The sequence below is a fragment of the Amborella trichopoda genome, chromosome 9 (genome assembly GCF_054954075.1).
Source record: "Amborella trichopoda isolate Santa Cruz 75 chromosome 9, AtrichopodaSantaCruz75HAP2 v2.0, whole genome shotgun sequence".
In the NCBI taxonomy this organism is placed as follows: domain Eukaryota; kingdom Viridiplantae; phylum Streptophyta; class Magnoliopsida; order Amborellales; family Amborellaceae; genus Amborella; species Amborella trichopoda.
Window position 1 is genome coordinate 41006324 of NC_142344.1, and position 25349 is coordinate 41031672.

Consider the following 25349-nt stretch of genomic DNA (forward strand, 5'->3'; position numbering starts at 1 on the left):
GTGATTTTGGAAATAAGAATGGGTGTTCAAAGTATGAAGTTTAAGCATAATTATGTGTGTGACTTTAAATATGAGTATGAATGTTCAAATCATGAAAATTATGCATGATTATAGATGCAATTTTGAATATGAATGTGCTGCATGCTAATGAATTCTTGCAGGAATGTGCTTGTTTTTTCAGAACTGTGATCCCCAATTATATGAGTGTTCGAGTATGGAAAACACCTCTGTTGATTATGAACTAGCGGGGAAAGTATGTAAACAATTTTTCTGGAGTGAAGGTCGTATGGCGATGGGCGTGCGACAGTGAGAGGCACGTGGTGATAGTGCAAGCGAAGAAGAGAGGCGCGCGGCAATAGTGCAAGCGAGGAAGAGAGGTGCGTGGCAATAGTGCACCCGGTGATAGTGTACGCAAAGAAAAGAGGCGTGTAGTGATAGTGCACGTGAAGATGAGAGACGCACAGCGATAGTACATGCGAAGAAGAGAGGTGCACGACGATAGTGCACGTGAAGAAAAGAGGCACGCAGTGATAGTGCATGGAAGAAGAGAAGGCGAGCGATGATAAAGCACGAGGCAGTGTGAGGGGTCGGTGCCGTGCGCGAAGAGGGCCAACGCCATGAGATGAAGATTTTGAGCAATGCCGCATGCATAACGCCAACCGCGTCTTTCGCATGCATGAAGAATGGCCGCCACTTGTCCAGTTGCATGAAAGTTGATTCCACCCGTCAGCTCAGGGATGCCACCTGCCATGCAGGAGATACTTAAGCCCTTCTTTCGCACTCACATCCCTCACTCTATCATTTTCTACTATATCTCTCTCTAAGGCATCTAAGGGGAGTTGGTGGAGCCCTTTTAGCTCACTATTGGAGCAACATTTGTGGAAGAAGAAGGTTTTGGAAGAGATTGAGGGAACCATTGTAGTTTTGGTAAGTAGATTACTAACTCCTTGCATCAAGTTATATCAGTATGAAATAGAAATTATGAATTGGGAGCATGAATCTCCATGAACAAGTGTGAAGTGAAGCATGCATGGTGTGTTCTGTTTTCTAGAGAGTGAGCCCTGTTTGTATGATGTTCTAAGTACTGTTGTATTTTCTGTTTAGCCAGAAAATATGTGGGTTGATACTCCCTTGAGCCTAGTTTAAGTTGGAATTGGTTTCATGAGGTTACCTTTGGTGTTTTAGAAGTTATGTCTTGATCCTTGAAGCATGTTATGACGGGATTGAGAAATTTCAGGGAGAATTGAGGATCTTGTGGACCTATGTTCACCTATCGAATGATCTCTAAATTGTCTGAAATTACTGTCATTCGAAAGATCACTGAGTCTATTTTGAGTTTTATGTTTTTGACTAGTTGAAAATCTTGATAAATTGGAAGGTATCGTGTTTTATGCATATATGTCACTGTTAGTACATTGGGTGAATTTACAGAAATGTTCCTTTTGTTGCACTGAGACTTTGCTTGAACTTTTGGAATGCAAATGACACCCAACCACCACCATTGGAAATATTTATGAGTCGATTTTAATGTTCATGTTTTCACCTTGTCCTGATTCTTTAACTATGAAAATTTATATCTTGAAAGATGTCAGTAGGTCACTGTGGACAATTTCAGAAAAAGCGCAGATTTAATGTCTCTGATGTCACTTATTTTGATTGACCAAAAGGTGTCCATTTTCATCCAAATCACTGCCATTTGAATAGTTCATGAATTAGTTTCAATTCCCATGTTGAACACTAGTTAGGTGCCTCAATCTTGCCCTCCAGATCTTGATGATCGGGCGGCATGTGTCTCGAGTCGCTGGTGGACCCAAGACTTGAGATCGCTCACTCAGAACCTTGCTCGAGGGCAAGGGAGGGTATACCAACCAATGAGAGAGGAATTTTAGGTGGGTTTGGGACTTACTTGGGCTGACTCATGTGGACGCCCTCTTAGATCACGAAGAAGATCCCCCAACTGCTTGAGCTGGTTCGGAATCGACTCCCTTGACCTGTAATAGTCCTTTTTTTCTGCACAACACTTCTACGGTTAATTTGTATGACAAGTTGGTAGAAAAGGATCCACCATTGTCTTGGGGTAATGCACGTTCATGGGAGAAGGTGATCAAGTGGAAGGTTAGACGAAAGGTAGAAAGGAGAAGATAACTTGATGGAAGGGCGAGACTAGCATGAGGGCAAGAAGTTGTTGACTCGGAGTGGTAGCAAGATGGGCATGGTTCAAGGACATGATGGCAATATTACTCAGAACTGAGATCGGTGTGTCAGCGCTAGGCTAAGCCTACCCCCAATCAAATGAGAAGAGAGAGAGGTGGAGAGGAAAGAACGAAGCGATGAAGAGAAGGGAAAAGCCGGACGTCGATAGACATTACAGTGGGCAATGCAAGGAGGTGACACATCCCTTGTGGACGGCACTGGCTCCTGACAAGGCACATGGCGATGATTTCTCCTAGGTTGCACGACGATAGGTGTGGAACGTAGGGGGAATGACGATAGGCACCGAACGCACTAAGGAATCTCATGGACGGTGATGAGTATTATCAGGGCCTCTAGCGGGCGGCGATGGGTATTATCAGGGCCTCTAGCACGCAGCGATAAGTATCATAAATCTACGCTAGATGCACAACAGAGGAAGACTCCTGCAGGTGGCAACACACTTCGTCGTCTAAGTTCTTCACCGAGACATCAAAGCTACATCTGTAGGAGGCGATGGGCAGCGCCGTCCATAGACTTCACTGAGAGAAAGAGACAGACTAGAAAGAGGGGAGGGAGACTCGCGCATGGTGCTGCCATCGCCATGCGCAACCTGTGAGACCAAGGGAGAGGCATGCACAGCATTGCCACTACCGTGAAGGCCTACGCGAGAGACTAAGATGAAGAAGAGGGACCGGAGAGGGGAGAAGGGAGAGAGAAGAAGAAAAGAAAAAGAAGAGAGAGAAGATTTACCTCAACCCTAGGTGTACCGATCAAAATTTTCTCTTACCTCAACCTCTCTCTCAAACATAACACCACAATGGTAAGAAAGAGAAACTCGTATTAAGTGAAAACTCTCTCTTGGGTGTGTATGTGTCTTCCTCTTTTTTTTTGCGTACAATAGTGGTACGTATTTATAGAAATTTGCCCCAAACATGGGGGGACGATCAAAAGTAACCCCAATTGCTTGAAATTAGGATTAAATTGATTTAAAAGAAATTAGAAAATAGGGTGAAAAATGAGAGATTTGCCCCTTCCTAACAAGTTGTGGAATTTTAGAACAGTCCCTGTGTTGCCCTAAGACTTGCGTGTTCTTGCATGGCTGATCGGGGGTCCGTCTGACACTAGGTTGATCGTAAGATAATTTTTTTCTTGTGGGGCTCGACATGGCGATCGATTTGATACCAACTTCGAGCCGTGGATCGTATCTTTGGTGCACGATCATGTGGCTTGAATTTTGAGTAGATCTTGATACTTCAAATCGATGGTGTGTTCGTTCATTGATGTTTTCCTATGTTTTCTTTGCTCAATCATATTGAGCATTCCGCTACAATCACGGGGCAAAAAACATAGCTCAATTCCGTGGCCGAATGAAGATTTTGGAAGCTTGGAATTTTGGCCGGAATCAAGGATTCTGGCGACGGAATTTGCAGTCTATTCATTAGGTTCATGTGAAGAATCCGACTATTCATCAAGTACAGTGCTCAGGTCAGAGACGCCCCGAGAGCCTACACTTGGGAATTGGTCTCGCGTCGATCGGGCTCACGAGCAGCGTGATTTGGCCACTCGAGTGAGGCACAATGCAGCTGAATTTCTTGCACATTCTTCATAGATCAGCAACTTCTCTCTAGCTTTATTTCGCTCTTGGGTATCATCAGGGGCATGCCACATATCGAATAACTCATCTTGATTAGACGAACATGCTCACCAAATTTGAGTGTGATCCGACATGGGACAACCGAGATATGAGCATCGAAAGTCACTATCATGACTGTCCCTTTAATGGTGTAGTATTGTAGGGTGGCCGCATGCGAATAGCATGCAACTCTTCCTGTTTCACTCTTTCACCTATAACTTCTTCTTGAAGTGTCCGTTTGGGTTGAAATGTGACCCTTAATGGTTTTCAACCGTGATGGATCTAATGGTTGTGGTACCACATTTATTTGAGACGCTGAAAAATGTAGCTCTATTTATAGGGATTCATTTCAGGGTGCTAGGGGGTGATTCTACAGGAAATGTTTCTCAATATGCAATTCCTTAGACATGTCAGAATGCGACGAAACTTGGCAAGAGACTTTTGGGAGACATCCTGAAGATTTTGGCAAGTTTTGTGTCTGTTCTGAGACTATCAAAATTTCCACTACTTGCCAGGCCTTTATTAAACGGGGTCATCCTGTTGATGAAAAATACCTTCCAACAGCATTCCCAACAGAATGTTGTGCTTCGAGAGAATTGAGAAGTTCAATCATTCGGGAAGTTTGAGGGATCTTCGTAGAGTCCACATCCTCAAGACACTATCTGTGGTTCTAGAGAATGAAGCCTTTGTTAGGACCTCCTCATACAGAAGAAGGCCTCTTTTGAAGGTCAAATGCTACGAACCTTTGGTCGACACTGCTGCTACACTAGGTTTACCTTTGATGTGCAGGGTATCCCTGTTGGTCCCGTCTAGCAGAGTCCAGTCGAGGGCTTCCGGCCCACCCGAAAGTTTGGTCCCCTGCTGGCTAGATGGCTTTAGCGAGATGTACCCTGAATCTTGTGGCAACCCTAGCCTTGTCAGTCTCTTACCTTCTTAATTGCTCTTAGCATTTTTAAAGGGATCAGTTTGTCATTGTCCTCACCCTCACGGGCTCTCTATGGCTCTAGAGCATGAGGCCTTGTAAAGACCTCCTCGTACTGAAGCAGGCCTCTTTTGAAGGCTAAATGCTACGAACCTCTAGTCGGCACTGCTGCTACACTAGGTTTGCCTTTGATGTGTAGGGTATCCATGTGGGTCCCATCTAGAGGAGTCCAGTTAGGGGCTTTTGGCCCCCTCGAAAGTCTTGTCCCACATTGGCTAGAGGGCTTTGACGAGACGTACCCTGAATCCTATGGCAACCCTGGACTTGTCAGTCCCTTGCCTTTGTAATGACCCTGAGCATTTCTAGAGGGATCTTTTTGTCATTGCCCTCACCCTCAAGGACTCTTGTTCTTGCTGAACTAGGGAGATCTTATGAGGCTCTCACTCCTTGATGAGCCATTGAAACTAGGGAGATCTTGTGAGGCTCTCACTCCCTGACAAGCCGTGGAAACTGGGGAGATCTTGTGAGGCTCTCACTCCCTAACAAGCCACAGAAACTGAGGAGATTTTATGAGGCTCTCACTCCGTAATGAGCCATGATTGCTGGGGATATCTTATGAGGCTCTCACTCCTTGACAAGCCATGGAAACTGTGGAAGTGCATCAACCTGCTTTGTCTGTCCAAGTGCCCTTTCACAGGTTTTCACTTGAACAGGGGAAGTGGCGTCGTGAAGACGATTTTCACCAACTTTCATTATTTCTGGGCTCCTTTACTCATGACTTTGTGGTCATGTCCACCTTCTTCAACCATTTTTTCTCACGGTGCCCTTTTTGGGTGTTCACCGTGCGTGGGTTTATTTTTCCACAGAACTCTCTTACTCCTGGTTTGTGACCATGCCTGTCTGTCATTTTTACTCATGGCGTTCCCTTGTCTAGGGTACACCATCCCCATATTTTTTGAGAGAATGCATGTTTTAGGGTTGTGCCTTCGAGACCTATGCGAAGCCTTTTAACGTCATTTGGCTAGGACGTGCACTATAATTTTAGGGCCATATAGTTGGACCGTAGTGGTAAGGAATGGCAGTCTGTAGGGGCCATAGAGTGAATTTGGGGGTGACTTTGACTCACTTGGGAAGGTGGCATGAAGTTGCCTGTAGAGAGTTGATTAGATGACAGGTGAAAAGTGGTGAGTCATTAGCTAGCGACTAGATGTCTTGTCTTTTGATGAGCATGGGTAAGAATTTGGGGAATGAAATGAAAGATGGTGAAGGTGGCCCGCTCACATGAATGGGTCAGCTAAGGAAGACGTGTGTGGCTATGCATGTAAAGGGTGTGTGTGCGCACGTAGACTCACTAGAGAGGCAATGGAAGTGGTGTAGGTGGCCCACACACACGAATGGGCTGGCTAGGGAAGACGTGCATGGTGATGCACGTGAAGGGCATGTGGGCCTAGGTAGGCTCACTGGAGAGAAAAGGAAGAGGGTATGCACGCACCAATAGGCCGCTTAGGGAAGACGTGTGTGGTGATGCATGTGAAAAGGGAGGTGTGCGTGCCCATGGGGTGTCTTTAAGGTCATGTCTCCTGGACCTGGGCGAAGCAGTTTAACGTCATGCGGTCAGGACCTGTATTATGGTTTAAGGTCATGTAGCTTCGATTGTGGTTACGTAGTTTAAAGTCATGCAATTAGGACCGTGTAGTTTAAGGTCGTGCGACTAGACCTCCGCTACAGTTTATGGTCATATAGTTTGGACCATAGCTATGCAGTTTAAGGTCATGCAGCATGGACCGTGTGCTAGTCGTCATGTCAGTAAGGTTGCTTGGGGGTAGGTATGTGGATAGAAATCTGACTCCCTAGGGACAAAGATAGTTAAGGTTATCCACATGTGAAGATATGTCGATGGAGGTGGTGATCCTATGAGGGGTAGTTAAGAGGAAAGGCTTCACTGGGGATTAGGAGGGCCAGTGTGACTCCATGGGGATAATGAATATGAGTGTGCATGGAACTCCGAGAGGCCAGGGCACGGACGAACCCCCACCCCCGTGGGTTAAAGGAAGGATGTTCCTAACTCTCTGGAGGTGATGGGATGAGTACAACCCTTACATGCATCTAAGTCCGTTGGGGGTTCAGTTAGAGTTATGTGTATGCACCATGCGGTGTGCTGAGCATTATAGTTTTAGGGTGTTCTAGCTCGGACCATGGCTATGTATTTTAAAGTCATACGGCTAGGACCACGTAGTTTGTGGTCGTGCAACTGAACCTTCGCTACAGTTTAGGGTCATATAGTTTGGATTGTGGTGCTAAAGGCTTTTAATGTCATGCGGTCAAGACGTGAACTATGGTTTAAGGTCACACAGCTGGACCATGGTCGTAAGTTTAAAATCATATGATAAGGACTTTGTAGTTTGAGGTCGTGAAACTAGACCTCCGCTATAGTTCAAGGTCATATAGTACGGACCGTGGTCATACAGTTTTGAGTCGTGAAACAAGGACTATGGTGATGCAGTTTAAGGTCATGCAACGCTGACCATGGCTATGCAGTTTAAGGTCATGCAACGTGGACCATGGCAATGAGGTTTAAGGTCATGCAGTGCAGACCATGGCGATGCAGTTTAAGGTCATGCAACGCTGACCATGGCGATGAAGTTTTAGGTCATGCAGCGTGAACCATGGCTATGCAATTTAAGGTCATGCAGGACTGACCATGGCGATGTAGTTTTAGGTCATGCAGCACGGACCATGAAGATGCAGTTTAAGGTCATACAGTGCAGACCATGGCTATGCAGTTTAACATCACGCAACACAGATCATGGCGATGCAGTTTAAGGTCATGCAGTGCAGACCATGACGATGCAGTTTAAGGTCATACAGTGCTGACCATGGCGATGTAGTTTAAGGTCATGCAGCGAGGTCCATGGTGATGCAGTTTAAGGTCATGCAGCATGGACCATTGCGATGCAGTTTAAGGTCATGCAGTGCAGACCATGACAATGCAGTTTAAGGTCATGTAGCGTGGACCATGGAGATGTTGTTTAGGGTCATGCAGTGCGGACCATGGTGATACAGTTTTAGGTCATGCAGCGCGGACCATGGCGATGCAATATAAGGTGATGCAGCGTGGACCTTGACAATGCAGTTTAAGGTCATGCAGCGCGGACCATGGCGATGCAATTTAAGGACATGCAGCGTGGACCATGGCTATGCAGTTTAAGGTCATGCAACACAGACCATGACGATGCAGTTTAGGTCATGCAGCGCGGACCATGAAGATGCAGTTTAAGGTAATGCAGCGCAGACCATGGCTATGTAGTTTAAGGTCATGTAGCCTGGATCATGACGATGCAGTTTAAGGTTATGTAGCGCAGACCATGGCGATGCAGTTTAAGGTCATGCAGCCCTGACCATGGCGATGCAGTTTAAGGTCATGCAGTGTAGACCATGGTGATGCAGTTTAAGGTCATGCAGCATGGACCATGGCGATGCAGTTTAAGGTCATGCAGTGCGGACCATAGCAATGCAGTTTAAGGTCATGCAACGTGGACCATGACGATGTTGTTTAAGGTCATGTAGCACAGACCATGGCGAGGCAGTTTAAGGTCATGCAGCGCGAACCTTGGCGATGCAGTTTAAGGTCATGCAGCACGGACCATGGCGATTCAGTTTAAGGTCATGCAGCACGGACCACGGTGACGCAGTTTAAGGTCATGCAATGCAAACCATGGCTAGGCAGTTTAAGGTCATGCAGCGCGGACCCTGGTGATGCAGTTTAAGGTCATGCAACATGGACCATGGTTATGCAATTTAAGGTCATGCAATGCGGACCATGGTTATGAAGTCGAAGGTCATGCAACACGGACCATGAGGATACAGTTTATGGTCATGTAATGCAGACCATGACGATGTAGTTTAAGGTCATGCAGCCCGAACCATGGCGATGCAGTTCAAGGTCATACAGTGTGGACCATGGCAATGTAGTTTAAGGTCATACAGCACGGACCATGGCCATGCAGTTTAAGGTCATGTAGCGCAGACCATGGCGATGCAGTTTAAGGTCATGCAGCACAGACCATAAAGATGGAGGGAATAGAGCCATTATCAGAAACTTGGCTCACTGAGGGGCGAGGTTGTGCTCTAGGGAATGAGCTTCCTTAGAATATGGGACGATCGTCCGGAGGGGAGCGTTAAGGCCTGTGTATGATGCTAAGTGCAGCATTAGACCCGGATGATGGCGTCAGGTCCCTTGGTGAGGCGCGAGGCAGTAGCCCTTGACCAGATGCAGGGCGATAACTCCTCGACAAGGCGTGCGGCAATAGCCTCCTAAGAAAGGGTTCGGTGGTAGTCCATGGACGAGACATGTGGTGATAACCTTCTGAACAAAGCGTGCGACACTGGACCCCTCGACAAAGTCTTGACGAGGCAAGCGACGCTGCTGCTTTGGGTCTCGAGCTTGGCTACCCCGGCCCGGCCTTATCGTCTTTATGAGCTGAGGGCTGGAGCGTCACTCTGAGTTTGTCAGGGGTAGCCCGATACTGCGTGGTATGAAAGGGAGGGAAACCCCACATTACTATTTTTTTTAGAGAGAGAGAGAGTCAAAGCTCCTGACGTGGGATTTTTGGCAAGCGCTTCCTGGCAAGAACTTGCAGAGAAAGGTCCATAGGGATTTTTTTGACAAACTTCAGGAGGTGTGAAGCTTCGCAACATGCATGCAAACAGTTTTCGACTAGCATCAAAGCTTTCTGAGCAAGGAAGAGGATCTCTCTAAGCCTTGGTAGAATTTGTAGAGGTGTCATGACGAAGCTCGAATGCTTCTCCAGCCATTCTGCTGTTGAAGGGGAGGTCTTAGAGAGCTCAGATGGCTTTGCCAACACTATGGTTGTCAGAGGAGAAGGAGAAGAGGCTGCATTGAGTTCACTAGAATTTTAGAGGATTTCCGGTGAGCTTTGCCGGACTGCTGAAGTGGGAAACCAGGGAGAAGGGCAATCCGCAAGGTTGCAGGGAAGCTTTCAGAAATTTTCGACTCCGATAACAAGTAGAAGGTAGGAGAAGGTTTTCCCGATGGATGGGAGTGGATTCCCGGCAAGTAGAAGAAAGCGTCAGTGGGAAATCGAAGGGTTGGGAGACCGTAATGGTCGAGGAGGTGAGGAGTCATGGGACGGCAGTCTATCACCCTCGGCATGCACCGTGACAGGCCACGCCTCAAGTGTCAGGTGACGTGTCTAAATTTCAAAGGCCGCACATGCGACGCGTGCTGACGGCTGGAGCGAGACATTAATGCACCTTGGTTCGCGGGACGTCGATGGTCCTTGATTGATCGCGAAACGGAAATTCCCTCTTGGTGGCAGATGGTGATAGCCCTACCCTTGTTCTACGAGACGACGGTATTTGGTGTCCCCCCCCCCCAACCCCCCAAACACATGTCTTCTTGACGATTAGCGGAGGCTTCTAAAGCTTTCAGGAGACAAGCTTCCTCAGGCAAGGACCTCACAATTATTGAGGACGAAGAGCCTCTTATTACTGAGAATGAAGTGCATCCCTTTCCTCAACTTCCTGTCTCCAGAGGTGAGAGAGAGTATGATTTGATAATTATGGGCAACCTGGCGATTACCCTTGCAACCTTGATTACCCTTGCAACCTTGAGAGAGGGACTCATGTTTCCTGTTCGAAGGGAACCCATCATAGGCTTTTGTAGTCACCTCCTTTCAAGACAAGTTATGCATCCTCTTATTTGGTGCATTCGGGGAGGCCTTGTTGTTTTGCAGGCCATGATGCCTTTCCCTACACAAATCACCAAGCTCAACAGCCGTAATGTTACTACAGATAATGGATGCGATCTTCTTAGAGTCGCTTATCAACTCTTCAGCTGGGCTTCTCTCTTTCAGCGGATCAGGTTCCCATCTTTGGCAAAGAGGCTGATAAACAACCTCTTAGATTTTGATGTTCCTTACGTGGACTTGTTCAAAACGAAAGTGATTGAACGGCTCGACAAGCTAGGGAAGTTCTATGTTTAGAAGAGTCAGCTTCTATTGACGAATATCCCTCCATTAGACATCTACTGAGGTTCTTTCCAGGGTCTTTAACTGTTACAGATTCTACAGTAGCACACTTGGGAAACCTTAGAACTAGCTTGCGCATGCGTCAGTTCGTTCACTTAGATTTCGAGATTTTACCCTCGAAAGTTCCTTTAATATTTAAAGAGATTGCCTGCTTTGAAAATGAGGAGGACATGGTGATTATTGAACGTGACATTGGTGATTTGCAAAGCTTGATTATCATGGCCCGCGAGGAGGGAAAGGACCCATTGTCGCCTCAGTTGGAGCATGGGGAATATCATCCTTTGGTCAGAAAGTTTGCACTCCTCCAAGTGTCAGCTTTGAAAGATGGGATCAAATAGGCGCAGCAAGACTATTACAGGCTTAGCTTTGAGATTTTGGTGGATATTTCTATTTGTAACTCTTCGTACTCAAATTGTTAGCGATAGTGACAGAATCCCCTCTTTTTGTCTTTTCGCTAATATCTGTAACAACCTTTGATTGATGAATGAAGTGACTATTTTCTCTTCCATGTGAATAGCATGGCTTTTGTTCTTCCCTTTTCTTTCGTTTCACTGCTTCCGCCCTTCATGGGTTGAGATGAAGCTGAATAGCCCACTCCTTGCTTCATCTTATGGCAGCCTGTTGTAGCTTCAATGACCTAGAACAGGGGAGCAGTTGCTTCCTCACCTCTAAGTGATTGATTGGAGAGGGACTCATAATTCATGGTTCTCATTATTTGATGAGCTTGCTAGCTGTAAATGCTCCAGTCCGGGGAGCTTTGGCTTTGATTTGAGGTTCATTGCTTTTGAGCTCATCATAAGTCTTGGTCGCAGGGATAGACTCCCTTAAGTGTTTTGAAGAGACGTGCATAGCCTTCAATTGATTATGGAGGTTACACACCTCACGTCTTAACACTATCATGGGGCCTTGTTCCTAAGAACCGGAGGGCTGACTCTTGTCCGCCTGAACTTCTTCGACAACCCCGGAGAAGTGAAAGTCCTTCTTTTGGCTGCCGGTTGTCCCCTTGTTCAGGGAGGACGGAACTTGGAGGACCTTTCGTGGCGGTTGGTGCACCAACTCTGTCTCTAAAAGGACGATGGGGACATGCAGAACCTTTTGTTGGTATGATGTGTAGATGATCCTAGGTGCTGGTAGAGTCACCTTTAGGGCTTCCTCAAGCTCAGGGGCTACTTCTAACTTGTCGTTTTTTTCTGGTGAATTGAAAGTAGAGGGAGAAGCTTCACGTTCAGGAGAAGATACCATGACCTCGAAGAGGTGGCAAGGTATACTTGGGTGGATAGGGGTCAAAGGGAGGACATGCCTTCTTTTTTCTCTTCTTAGAAGATGTCTGTAATCATTCGCCCGATCCTAAACATCGTCATGAGAAGAAGGCATCGTCTCTCATACATAATTTCGATCATCATCCTTTGACTTTTCTGGTGAGGGAAGGTCTACGAAATAGTACTTGGCATCAACGTAAGGATTCTCAACTACGGGGAATGGTCTTTTGTCAGCATAGACCGTGTGTTTCCTTCCATCTCGGTTGTACTTGAAACATTGATGGAGCGTGGAAGGAACCACCCTCTGATCATTAAGCTAAGGAGGATGTTGTAGGAAGTATCGGTGTCAATTACGTGAAACTGAGCTTAAGCATTGAGGTCACCGATCTTAGGGCGGAGGCGCACTGTGACGGCTGGCTTTTCTCTTGACTCGTTGAACCCTTGCACAATGATGAGGGTAGGATTGAGGTCATCAGACCCTAATCCCAGTCGGGTGAGAATCCTTCACCCTCCGTCTAGCATGATCCGATTCAGAGGGTAAGTGTGCAGTTCACCATTCACGAAGAGGGGTCGATTATGGAATTTGCCTCCTAGCTGAAGGTCATCTTCAGACAAGGAGATTGCCAGGCACCCGCTTCGAATGGCTGGGTTGACCTTGATGGGTTCCACCTCAGTCTCGTAGACCTCTGGGTTAGAGAGTGCTTGGACCAAAGCCATGCGGTAGTCTCTAGACAGCAAGAGGGCATCGTAGATGCTCAAAAGACCTGGAAGCTTTCTTAAGTGCCCAATTACATCATATTTTACTTTATCCTCATTTGTCTTCTGTGTTCATGATCCAGTCACTGGTGTAAGTGGTATTGTAGGTTTAAGAGTAGGTTTTGGTTGAGTTTTGGTTTGTGACACTGGCTGACTTTGTTGTTCAACCGGTGTGGTCTGGGTCTGCATTAATAAGAATTTGTACTAGGGATGTAGAGGTTTGAGGTTTAGGTTTAGGGGAAAGTGAAGGATCAGGAAATTTGTTGATCTTGAACTTTGGAGGTGAGGGCTGTAGCTACTTTCCCGATCTCAGATCCATATGCCCCATGTTGGTAGGTACTTCCAAGATTTACAACCATGTGGGAGGCTTCATGGGAGTAGGAGCTTAGAAATGGCTCGGTTTTGGAATGGGTAGCCAAGGCATCGGCTGCCGTTGAGAATCCTTCCCCTTGGGCCAGTATTTCTCCGAGGTGTTCTTGCTGTGACATGTGAGGCTGATGTCTTTGAACTCCTTGTTTAAAGAGTCGAATTCTAGGCATCACCGAGTGGTACCTATAGAAGAAATAGAGGAGAAGGAAGGAGAAGAAGGGTTAAGTCCTTCCGGGCAACTTTTTATGTTGTCGCTGGAGTTGGACGTTTGTAGGGGTATTTAAGGTCCTTCCCCGGCTTTGACCATTGTCGGGTGCTTTTAACATTCTCACCCATTTGACCAGCTCTTGAGATATTGTTGACTCAGGGCCCTCTACCTGATTGGATGATAAGATGAGGCGAGTTGTGCCAAAGATGAATTTCTGCAAGGTCGGTAGCGGAGGAAGGGGTCTGAGGAATGCTTCCTTGGCTGGAGGCTGAGGAAGATGATTCCTTCAAAGGGCTGACCTAGGTGTTTGCCATCTCCTTTGGGATCCTTGGGGGGTTGTTTGGACGGCCCTACCAGGCTGAGGGGAGGAGGTAGCCTGGCGGACTGCCTCCCGTCTCTGGGACTTGAGCCTGCTGCGCCCATGATAGACTTCCCAGGACTGAGAGGTCAAAGGCCCTAAGGAGTCCAGTGCATACTCATGAGGGGCCTACCGAACGGCTTCTCCTTGAACGGGAGCAAGGGCTTGGACGTGTTTTAGAAGAATCGCCCAGTCAATGCGACCTTGCTGGACTTCCTCCGCAACTATGGCCTTGAACCCAGAGCAGTCATTGAGTTCATGGCCCAACACTTGGTGATAGGCGCACCAGAGTTTCTTAGTGCCCCTAGCGAGGCGCCTCGGCTGCCTGATAGACTTGGGGGTGACGAGACCCTAGTGAAGTATTGCTTCAAAAAGGGCCTGGAGGGGGTTTTGCTCGGCACTTCCCTGGGCTTGCATAGGGAGGTCTTCTTGTGCAGGAGGGAGAGGGACTCGAGGGTGTCTTGCTGGGGCACCGTGAACTTCTTGGCACTGCTGCATCTTTTAGGCTAAGAGCTTATGGAAGTCCGTGCAATTATTGATGTCATGGCCTCGTATCCGGTGATATGCACACAAGAGGTTCTCGATCTCTGGTGGCAGGAACTTAAGTTGTCTTATCGGCTTTGGGGTGGCGATTCCTTCTTCGAGCATCAAGGAGAAGAATGCACGAAGGATGGCGGGTGCCGCATATCTTCTTGGATTGTGATTATGTGAGATGCCTCAGCTGCCCCGAATGCCTTTTTCAATTCTTTGACCTTTATCTAACCTTTGTTGATAAAGGCTTCGATAGTGTCATTGAGCTTATAGCAGTCGTGAGTGGGGTGGCAGACCCTCCTGTGATAGGCACAGTACTTCTCATATGCCTCCTGCCCAACCAACTCCGCAGTATTGGCCACCAGCAACTTTATCATGTTTTGCTCTAACAATAGTCGAAGCAGTGAGGGTGTCCACTCAGTGTCGAAGGGGTAAACCTTATTCTGGTGCTAGAAGAAGTAGTCGCTTTGCCTAGAGTTTTTAGACGGCCAGAGGCTGCTGTAGGCTTGCCACTTGCCCCTAGCCGAAGATGCATGTGCCTTAGAGAGGTCTAGGCTTTGAGAAGTCGAGCCTTTAGTGTCAGCCACGGTTACGACCACGCTAATTACTGCCTTTTAATTGCCCTGACTGCTGGGGCGTGAATTTGAGCTGGCAGGTTGCTGACGGGTGTTGACGTGCTTGAACAATCCCTCAAAGGACTGCCTTGGAGAAGGGCTCTGACATGGAGGGTGGATTGGATACCTCAACATGTAAGCCGATCTCAGGAAGCATGTTTCGTATGCAGGTCTGGACTGCTTCCTTCTCGATCATGGGAGTGGCGTGAAAGGTCATCAACTCTCTCCATCGGGTAATAAATTTATCAACCGGCTCACCAGGGTCTTGCATCAAGGTGAGAACCTCGATGGTTTCGACGTTTCTTTTGACTTCATAGAAGCGTTGGTCGAACAACTGCTCCATTTTTGCCAAGTGTTTACTGAGTTCGATGGCAATCGAGCATACCACTAGAAGGCTGGTCCTTCGAGAGTTTCGACGAGCTGGTGGAGGAGAAGACGTCTGTCTGTTGCAGTCTCCGGACAGGCCGCTTGGAAGTGGGCCGTAGGCTGCTGAGGAGATGTGGTACCATTGAACAGGGGGAGTTTCCCTTTTTTGGTAGCTCGAGGGAAACGACACCTGGTCAATGTATGAAGGATACGGCTGTCGGTAAAGTGGCATCTCCTGCATACTCGAGACCTTGTTCTTGAGGCTATGGGCCTTCATAGCATCTATGTCGGTTTGAGAGACCCCGCGAGGAGAGGAGCTGTCTTCAGAGACCAATGGGGGAGCTTCCCTTGGAGCTGTGTCTTCTCCGGTCGGGGAGTTAGGCGTAGAAGGAGACTTGGAGGCCTTTAGGCACTCCATCTTTCCAACGATGGCTTGCATCATTTCCTCGAACTTGTTCATTTGCTCCTCTTGAGAGTTGTTCGGGTCATTGATCATCATAACACTGACCATTTCCTCTGAGAGGTCAGAGTCAGGTGAAGCAGCAGGCTGCCGAGGCTGGGAAGTCAACCTCGGCAATTCAGTCTGGAGGGGCCTAGTTTGCCCCAACTGGACTAGGGATTTGTATGCCGATCTTGTGAGGATCGGTTCTTGAAGGTCTTGGGACTGTGGCTTCTGGATGGTGACCACCGATCAGTACAATTGGACTTGCTCAGGCTCCAGAATTTGAACAGGGAAGAAGGGATTACAAGACAGGAGGTCGTAAGGGGTGGCGATTCCCTTTGAGGCTTCTCTGGTCAGGATCTGTAGGCCTTTCTTCAGCTTGATCTTGAGGTGGTTGTGGACCTCATTCCAGAATCGAGCCTGAGACTTGGACTGCCCCGTTTTCTTTGAACAGGCAAGGGCCATGTCTATGAGCTAGAGCAGAGAGTGGGGCCCAAGGATGATGCGCAGGTTCATGTTTTGGAGGCTAGAGGCCTCTATCCGACATCTAGCCATTGCCCCGAGTTCCCTTGTGAGGCTAGGGTGTTCGGATGGCTCGGGGCTAGCTCAAGATGGTACTCTTAAGAAAGACCTTGAGTACCAGGGCTCGAGGTGTTTGCCTAGCGTCGGGAGAGCAGCAGAGGAAAGAGGGGCCGGCTCGTGACTCCACTTGATTCTTGCTCCGAAAGGGACCTACGATGATGGTGGGCGTGCACCTTTAGGGTTAGCCATCCAGGTGACTTGGGGGTCAGCCCGGGCCCGGTCAATGGGTTAGACTTGGGGAGACCGAGACTCACAAGCTTGTGTTTGTGAGGGACAAGGCGGGAGCTTTTCTCTCACAAGGTGAAGCTGTGTGTGCTAGGAAGGAAGATGGAGCGATCGACCCTCCTATGCTCGAGGTAGCATACAGCTAGTGCTGCCCTAAGCGGTGGAAAGTGAATGCATGACGCATGCAGGGTTTGGCCCGAGAAGGCCTAGTCCTGGATGCGAGCTCAAGGCGACACGAGGGTCACCCTGAGGTGTGGCTAGAGTGGATAGACAACGAGCCTTTGAGTGTGTGCGAGGGGTTAAGACCTTAGGGGCTCCGCCTCTATTTACCGACCCTCCAAATGTGGGGGCTCAAAGTAGAGAAGGAGCACGGGGGTTTGCCTTGTGGCGAACCTCAAGAGCGATGACAGTTTGTTTTCCTTTCGCAGTGGTGGATAGGATAGCCTTATGGCGTGCCGCAACAGTATGACTGGCAGGAGACTTGTCAATAGCAGGGTGCATGGTAACATAAGTTCTTCCAATGCAAGAAAGCCAGGTGGAGGGTCTTAATGGAGGGTCTTAGTGGAGGGTCCGCCAGGGCAAGAAAGCAGGGAGGCAGGGACCATTAAATCTCCTCCGCACCAACCCAGGTGAGAACCTGGGAGCCGAACCTTAGGCGCCGACTCAGAAGGAGAGTAGGGAAGGAGGCATGAGCTGCTCGCTTCCCTGGGACACCCACGAGTGCAGGGATAAGGAAATCCCCGACCCGGATGAACGGGTTGAACAACCCAGGTGCCATAGAAATGATTGCAAAAATTAAAGAAGGAAACCATTCAAACAATTGCTAATCGACTAAGGGGTAGTAAGTCCTCAGTGGAGTTGCCAAGCCTGTTAGGTGTGCCCTCCGGATCTAGGTGATCGAGCGACAAGTGTTTGGAGTCTTTGGCGGACCTGGGACTTGAGATCGCTCTCTCAAAACCTTGCTCGAGGGCATGGGCAGGTATACCAACCAATGAGAGAGGAATTTTAGGTGGGTTTGGTACTTACTCGGGCTGGCTTGCTTTGGCGCCCTCTTAGAAGGCCCCCTAGTCGCTTGCGTTGGTTCGAAATCACCTCCCTTGATCTGTAATCTTCATGTTTTTCTTCACAACACTTCTACGGTTAATTTGTAAGACAATTGGGTCGAGAAAGACCCACCCTTCTTTTGGGGTAATGCACGCTAGTCGAAAAAGGTGATGAAGTGCAACGTTAGCCTAAAGGTAGAAAGGATAAGAGAACTTGACGAAAGGGCGAGACTAGCATGATGGCCAGAAGTTGTCAACTCGGAGCGGTAGCAAGACGGGCATGGTTCAAGGACCAGCATGGTGGCAATACTACTCAGAACTGAGGTTGGCATGTCGGTGCTAGGCTAAACCTACCCCCAATCAAGTGAGAAGAGAGAGAGATGGAGAGGAAAGAACGAGACGGTGAAGAGAAGGGCACTGCCGGACGTCGATAGACATCGCGGTGGGCAATGCAAGGAGACGGCATGTCCCTTGTGGACGGTGCTGGCTTCTGACAAAGCACACGGCGATAGGCGTGGGACACAAGGGGAATAGCAATAGGCGCTGGACGCGACGAGGAATCTCGCAGACGATGATGGGTATTATCAGGGCCTCTAGTAGGCGGCGATAGGTATCGTCGTCTACGCTAGATGCGCAGCAGAGGAAGACTTCTGTAGGCCGCAGCACACTTCGCCATCTAGGTTCTTCACTGAGACATCAATGTTACATCTGTAGGCGGCTATGGGCAACACCATCTACAAACTTCATTGAGAGAAAGAGATAGACGAGAAGGAGGGGAGGGAGACTCACGCATGGTGCTACCATCGCCATGCGCGACCTGAGAGACCAAGGGAGAGGCATGCACAACACTACCACTGCCGTGCAGGCCTCTATGAGGGAATCAGACGAAGAAAAGGGACCAAAGAGGAGAGAAGGGAGAGAGAAGAAGAAAAGAAGAAGAAGAAAAGGGAGAAGATTTACTTAAACCCAAGGGATACCGGTCGAAAGTTTCTCTTACCTCACCGTCTCTTCCAAGCGTAACACCATAATGGTAAGAAAGAGAAACCTGTATTAAGTGAAAACTCTCTCTTGTGTGTGTATGTGTCTGCCTCTTTTTTTTTTCGTACAATGGTGGTACGTATATATAGAAATGTGCCCCAAACATGGGTGGATAATCAAAAGTAACCCTAATTGTTGAAAATTAAGATTAAATTGATTTAAAAGAAATTAGAAAATAGGGTGTAAAATGATAGATTTACCCCTTCTTAACAAGTTGTGGAATTTCAGAACAGTCCCTGTGTTGCTCTAGGACTTGCGTGTTCTTGCATGGCTGATTTGGGGTTGTTCTGACGCCCAATTGATCGTAAGATGATTGTTTTCTTGTAGGGCTAGGCATGGAGATCGATTTGATACCAACTTCGAGCCGTGGATCGTGTCTTTCGTGCACTATCATGTGACTTAAATTTTGAGTAGATTTTGAAACTTTGAATCAATAGTATGTTCGTTCCTAGATGTTTTCCTGTGTTTTCTTTGCTGAATCACACTGAGCATGCCACTACGATCACGGGGCACAAAACGCAGCTCGATTCCGTGGTCGAATGAAGATTTTGCAAGTTTTGAATTTTTACCGGAATCAAGGATTCTAGCAACGAAATTTGCAGTCTGATCGTCAACTTCATTTGCAGAATCTGACCGTTTATCATATACGGGTTTCAGGTCAGAGATGGCCCAAGACCGTATGCCCACAATGGAATTAGTCTCGCATCGATCAAGCTCACGAGCGGCGTGATTTGGCCGCTCGAGCGAGGCATGATGCTGCTTAATTTCTTGCCCTTTCTTCATGGATCAACAACTTCTCTCTAGCTTTTCTTCGAGCTTGGGTATCGTCACGGGGTGCCACATATCGAATCACTGGTCCTAACTAGATGAACCTGCTCACCAAATTTGAGCGTGATCTGATGTGGGACGGCCGAGATATGAGAGTCAAAAGTCATTGGTCGTGATTGTCCCTTTAATGGTGTAGTGTTGCAGGGTGGCCACATGGAAATGTGTGCGATTCCCCTTGTTTCACTCTTTTACCTATAACTTCTTCCTAGAGTGTCCGTTTGGGCTGAAACTTGATCCCTAGGGGTTTTCAACCATGTCGAATCTAATAGTGGTGGTTCCATAGCAATTTGAGACACTGAAAATGTAGCTATAGCTATAGGGGTCTTTTTCAGGGTTCAAGAGGCTAATTCTGCCAGAACTGTTTCCCAGACTGCACTACCTTAAACATGTCGAAATGCAACAAAACTTGGTAGGAGACTTTTGAGAGACCTCATGAAGATCCTGGACAGTTCTAGGGCTGTTCTGAGACTGTCAAAATTTCCACTACTTGCTAAGCCCTTATTGAGTAGGGGCCTCATGTTGATGAAAAATACCTTCCAACGAGCACTTTTTAAAATTTTTTCTTAATTTTGAGTATGGCACGAATTTCAAAGGGATGTTTTGTTTTCACCGCATAACACATTTCAGATTAAGTTTCCTTGCTATTTTGTGCTTTTGAGGGGCCGAATAAGGTCCAATTACTTTCAAACCACCCATATTTGAAAGACGACCATGTCTAGCATAAAATTGATTTTTGAAACTATCTTTAAATTCCAAATGAATTGAAGATTATGACCCTATTTTCTATCGAATGTCATTGCCTAAAATTTCAGAAGTGTGACATCAACATTCAGATTCTGTGACTCTTATGATGCATGATGTTAGTATTATTACTTTGTGATACTGATACCTTGCCCTGTGATTATGATACTAGAATTTTGCTATAAAAATATCTGATTCTGATATATGAACACTACGTAATGGGTTCTCCATTGATAGTGCACTATCTGATTCTATATATGAATATCGGATTCTATTACATGAACACTAGGCAATGGGTTCTCCATTGGTAGTGCACTATCTGATTTGTATATGAATTTCTGATTCTTTTGTATGAACACTACGCAATGGGTCCTCTATTGGTAGTGCACTGTCTGATTCTATATATGAATATCTAACTCTGTTATATGACCACTACACAATGGGTCTCCCATTGTATAGTTGGGTATACTGTATCTCGACCCATATGATAGGAGTGGAGTTGAGAGATCTGTAAGGGAAAAGGGAGGGTCGCACCCCCTAAAATATCATGGGCACTACGAATTATGTCCTCCAATGGTAGTGTAACACCCTCTCGCCTAGAGGTGTAAGGAGAGGGTCGTGTCTTACAAGGCCTTAGCCTAAACTGTCATGGGCACTATGTATTGGGTCCTCCAATGGTAGTGTAACACCCTCTCGCCTAGAGGAGTAAGGAGAGGGTCGTGTCTTGCAAGGCCTCAGCCTATCAAAAACCCCAAAGCGCACTAGGGATTGTGTGTGTCAGTGAGGGTATTAGGAAGTGGGGCCTCCACTTGTCATTATCCTCCCTCCTAAATGAGGGTAGAAGTCCCAAGATTAGGTTTGGCTTAGCCTGACCGATGTGGCTTCTACTTCAAGAGAAATTTAAATCTGTTCTGTTTGTCTAAAATATGTACTCTGTAAGAATATCTGCCTATGACTATGGTACGCATAAAAATTGAGGCGGTTTTGAAAACAAGTATTGCTCTGTTATCTGAGTTTTACCGTTTTTACATGCACTCTGATATGTGAACATATTCTGTGAGACAAATGTGATTTTTGATTTCTGATAATCTTTGACATGCTGTTAAGTATATGCTAATAGTTAGGGATGCAGGGGGGTAGTGATCTTCTTACTAGGATTTAGCTCACTCCGTTTATTTCTTCTATGTAGAGTGATAGTGTTTGAATGCTTGAGGCGAGCAGCTGACCGGTGATAGTAGGCGTTTGGAGTACGGACCGGTTCAAGCTACCTTTTTTTCTTTGTATGTGTCTGGTGGTTCTGCCATGTGTAACTCAGTTTGATGTACTTTTGAAATGAATGTCAAGCTTTTAAGCCATAAACTTTGTTGTATAGACTTGTGGAATTGAATGAAGATCAGCGGTTAAAATTATTCAGTTGCTTATGCTTGGTGGATGGAATTTTAATTATTTTCTCGTGGTTTTCTTTGATTCTATGCTTATAACATGTGTTGATGCCACTCCTACCTGAGTGACGTACGCGACCTCCGGTCGCAATCCTATACTCTGTCGCCCTTCGGTATGAGACGGTAGGGTTCATGGGATAGGGTCATGACAATTATGGTATCAAAGCAGCCAGGATAAGATTCTTGGCTTAGGGAGTTTAGAAGTGTTTTTAAAATAGTTTGGGGTAAATTAGTAATTGAGTGTTTGTGTCTTAGGTTGAAGATGTTGAGAACGAGGGCCAATAATTCAAGCTCTAGTAATGAAAACACCGAGGCCCTTAGTGAATTCATCAAGACTTGAGGGGCTATGACGCAAATGATGAAGGAGGCGATGTTAGCCTGGTCTACCCCCGCTCCTGATATGAATGATAGCAATTTGATAGAGAAGTTTGGGAGGCTAGCTCCTCCAACTTTCTTAGGGCATGGACGAGTAGAAAAGGCTGATCGATGGAGAAGGCAGGTAGAAATATTTTTGAGGTTTTGCAATGCACAGAAGAACAGAAGGACAGGTTGGGGACCTTTATGTTGGAAGGAGATGTAGCGCACTGATGGGGCTCAGTGAAGCAGTTCTGGGAGGAGTCCGAAACATAAGCTAATTAGGGAAATTTTATGGAAGCTTTAACGAGAAGTATTTTCCTGATTCTATTCGGGAAAAAAAAGAAGTTAAGTCCATTGAGCTACAACAAGGGAATTTAACTGTAGAGCAGTATGCGGCCAAGTTTGCTGAACTTTCGAGGTATGCACCGCATATCATTAATACTGAAGTGCGCAAAGCAAGCAAGTTTGAGAGGGGTCTCAGGTAAGAAATAAGAGGGAGGGTATCAGCAAATCTTAAGACCTTATCCCCATTAGTAACCTTGGCCATAAAGATAGAGAGGGACTATGAAGAGTCCTGGATTGGAGGAAGCTAGAAGGTGGGCCCAGCCTAGTTCGAAAATTTGGGCAGGAAAACTCGACCGCCCCAAGAAAGAACTTTAGGGGAAGAGAAGATCAGAGAGGCAAGAAAATTCAGAGGACATGGCCGGGCTATGTAAGGGAGAACCGGCACCCAACGTGCCCACATTGTGGAAAAGACAATCACTCGTTGGCTGATTGCAAAAGGAAGACTAGGGCGTGCTTCAAGTGCGGCAAGTCAGGCCACCAAATTAGAGATTGTCTGGTCAGGGGACCAAAAAACAGACCAAAGACTCAAGGTTCGGTGTTTGATCTTACTAAATAGGAGGCCAAAGCATCAACTTCAGTTATCTTAGGTACGCTCTCTGTTTGTGGCATTGAAGTGAAAGTTCTAGTTGACCCTGGATTTACACATTCTTTTGTTGCACCTCACCTTGCATGCCACATTAATGTTAGACCTTCTTTGCTTGATTGGATATTGGTAGTATGCATACCTATGGGAGAATCTATAGAAACAATATATTGTGAAGTTTTGATAGAAGGGTGTGAACTGTTTCTAGACTTGATATTGCTAGATATCCAAGACTTTGATATTATTTTGAGCATGGACTGGCAATCCATGCACCATGCTACAATAAACTGTCATGATAAGACTGTAACTCTTAGATGCCCAAGCCAGCTCGAGTTGAAATCTGTTCGTGTTAAGGAGGTATACCCTCTGCACTTTATTTCAACTCTTCGGGCTTCCCGGTTGCTGGCTAAAATATGTGTTGGGTATCTAGTCTATGTGGTAGAAAATTGGGACGATCAGTCTAAGTTGAAAGAAATACTAGTGGTGAGAGAATATCCAAGGGTTTTTGCAGAGAGAGATATCCTCTCTGCCCCCAGTCAGAGAAATAGAATTTAAGATAGATGTGATCTCGGGCACAACCCCCATCTCTAAAACTACTTCTAGGATGGCCCCAACAGAGTCAAAAGAACTAAAGGATCAATTGCAAGAGTTGATGGAGAAGGGATTCATTTAACCTAATGTGTTGCCCTGGGGTGCACCTGTCCTGTTTGTGAAAAAGAAAGATGGGTCGTTGAGCTTATGTATAGATTATCGGCAGCTAAACCAAGTCACTGTAGAGAATAAGTACCCCTTGCCCAGAATTGATGATCTTTTTGATCAACTCAAAGGGGCCCAAGTATTTTCTAAGATTGATCTTCGGTCAGAATATCATCAGTTGCGAGTCAAAGAAGAAGATATCTCTAAGACCGCATTCAGGACTCGTTATGGACATTATGAGTTTTTAGTAATGCCATTTGGACTAACTAATGCCCCGATCGTTTTTATGGATTCAATGAACAGCGTTTTTAGACCCTTCTAGGATGATTTTGTAGTAGTCTTTATAGATGACAACCTAGTGTACTCAAGGAATCATGAAGAGCATGAACAACATTTAATAATGGTTTTTCAGACTCTGAAGTCAAAAACCTTATATAATAAGTTGGGGAAGAGCGAGTTTTGGCTTTCTAGTGTAGCCTTCCTTGGGCATATTATCTCTAAGGATGGGATAGAGGTTGACTCTTCTAAGATTGAAGTTGTACTGAAATGGGGAAGGCTAACAAATGTGACAGAAGTTCGTAGTTTTCTGGGTCTAGTGGGATATTATAGGCGTTTTGTAGAGGGCTTCTCAAAGATAACACTGCCTCTGACTCGCCTGACCAAGGAGGAAGTGAAATTTATATGGTCGGATGATTGTGAGAAGGGCTTTCAGGAGTTAAAGAAAAGGTTGACTACTGCCCCAATATTAACCTTACCCGAACGAAACGAATGTTTTATAGTTGATACTGATGCTTCAAACAGGGGACTTGGGTATGTGTTAGTGTACCACAGGAAGATTATAGCCTATGCTTCCAGACAATTAAAGTCCCACGAGCAAAACTATCCAACTCATAACTTAAAGCCCACGGTCGTGGTCCTTGCCTTGAAGGTTTGGAGACATTATCTTTATGGAATGTAGTTTAAGATATTTACAGACCAAAGAGACTCAAATATTTATTTTCTCAAAAGGAATTGAACATGAGGCAAAGAAGATGGATGAACCTACTGAACGATTTTGACTGCACAATAAATTACCAACTAGGTAAGACTAATATAGTAGCTGATGCTTTTAGCCGGAAGCCCTTAATAACAATAGCACATCTGATGGCCCGAGAAATGAAACTGATAGAAGATGCAGTGGAATGGTGCCCGATACTATCGTCTTGCTTTGGGAATAGCTGCAGGTATAAAAGTGGAACCTCAGCTTTTCAACGAATCTGTTCAGCATAATAGGCAGACCCCCGGTTTATGAAAATGTTTGGAAACTTAAAGCAGGAAGGGAAAGAGGATTTTTCTATCGGCAACAATGATTTGTTAAGACTTAGAGAACGGGTATGTGTCCCAAGTGTTGAAGACATAAAGAAGGCTATTTTAGAAGAAGTGCACCACACCCGTTATACTGTACATGTAGGAAGCACAAATATGTATCAATATTTGAAGAAATCTTTCTGGTGGAATAACATGAAGAGGGAGGTTGCACAATTTGTCTCCAAATGTCTGACCTGCCAACAAGTAAAAGCTGAACACCAGAGACCTGCCGGGTTATTACAACCCTTGGGGACAAGACTCACTTTTAGTACTGCTTTTCACCCCCAGACTAATGGACAATCAAAAAGAACCATTCAGACTTTAGACTATATGATGAGGACCTGCGTTACAGACTTCAAAGGAAACTGGGATGATCACCTAACCCTAATATAATTTGCGTATAACAACAGTTTCCAGACCA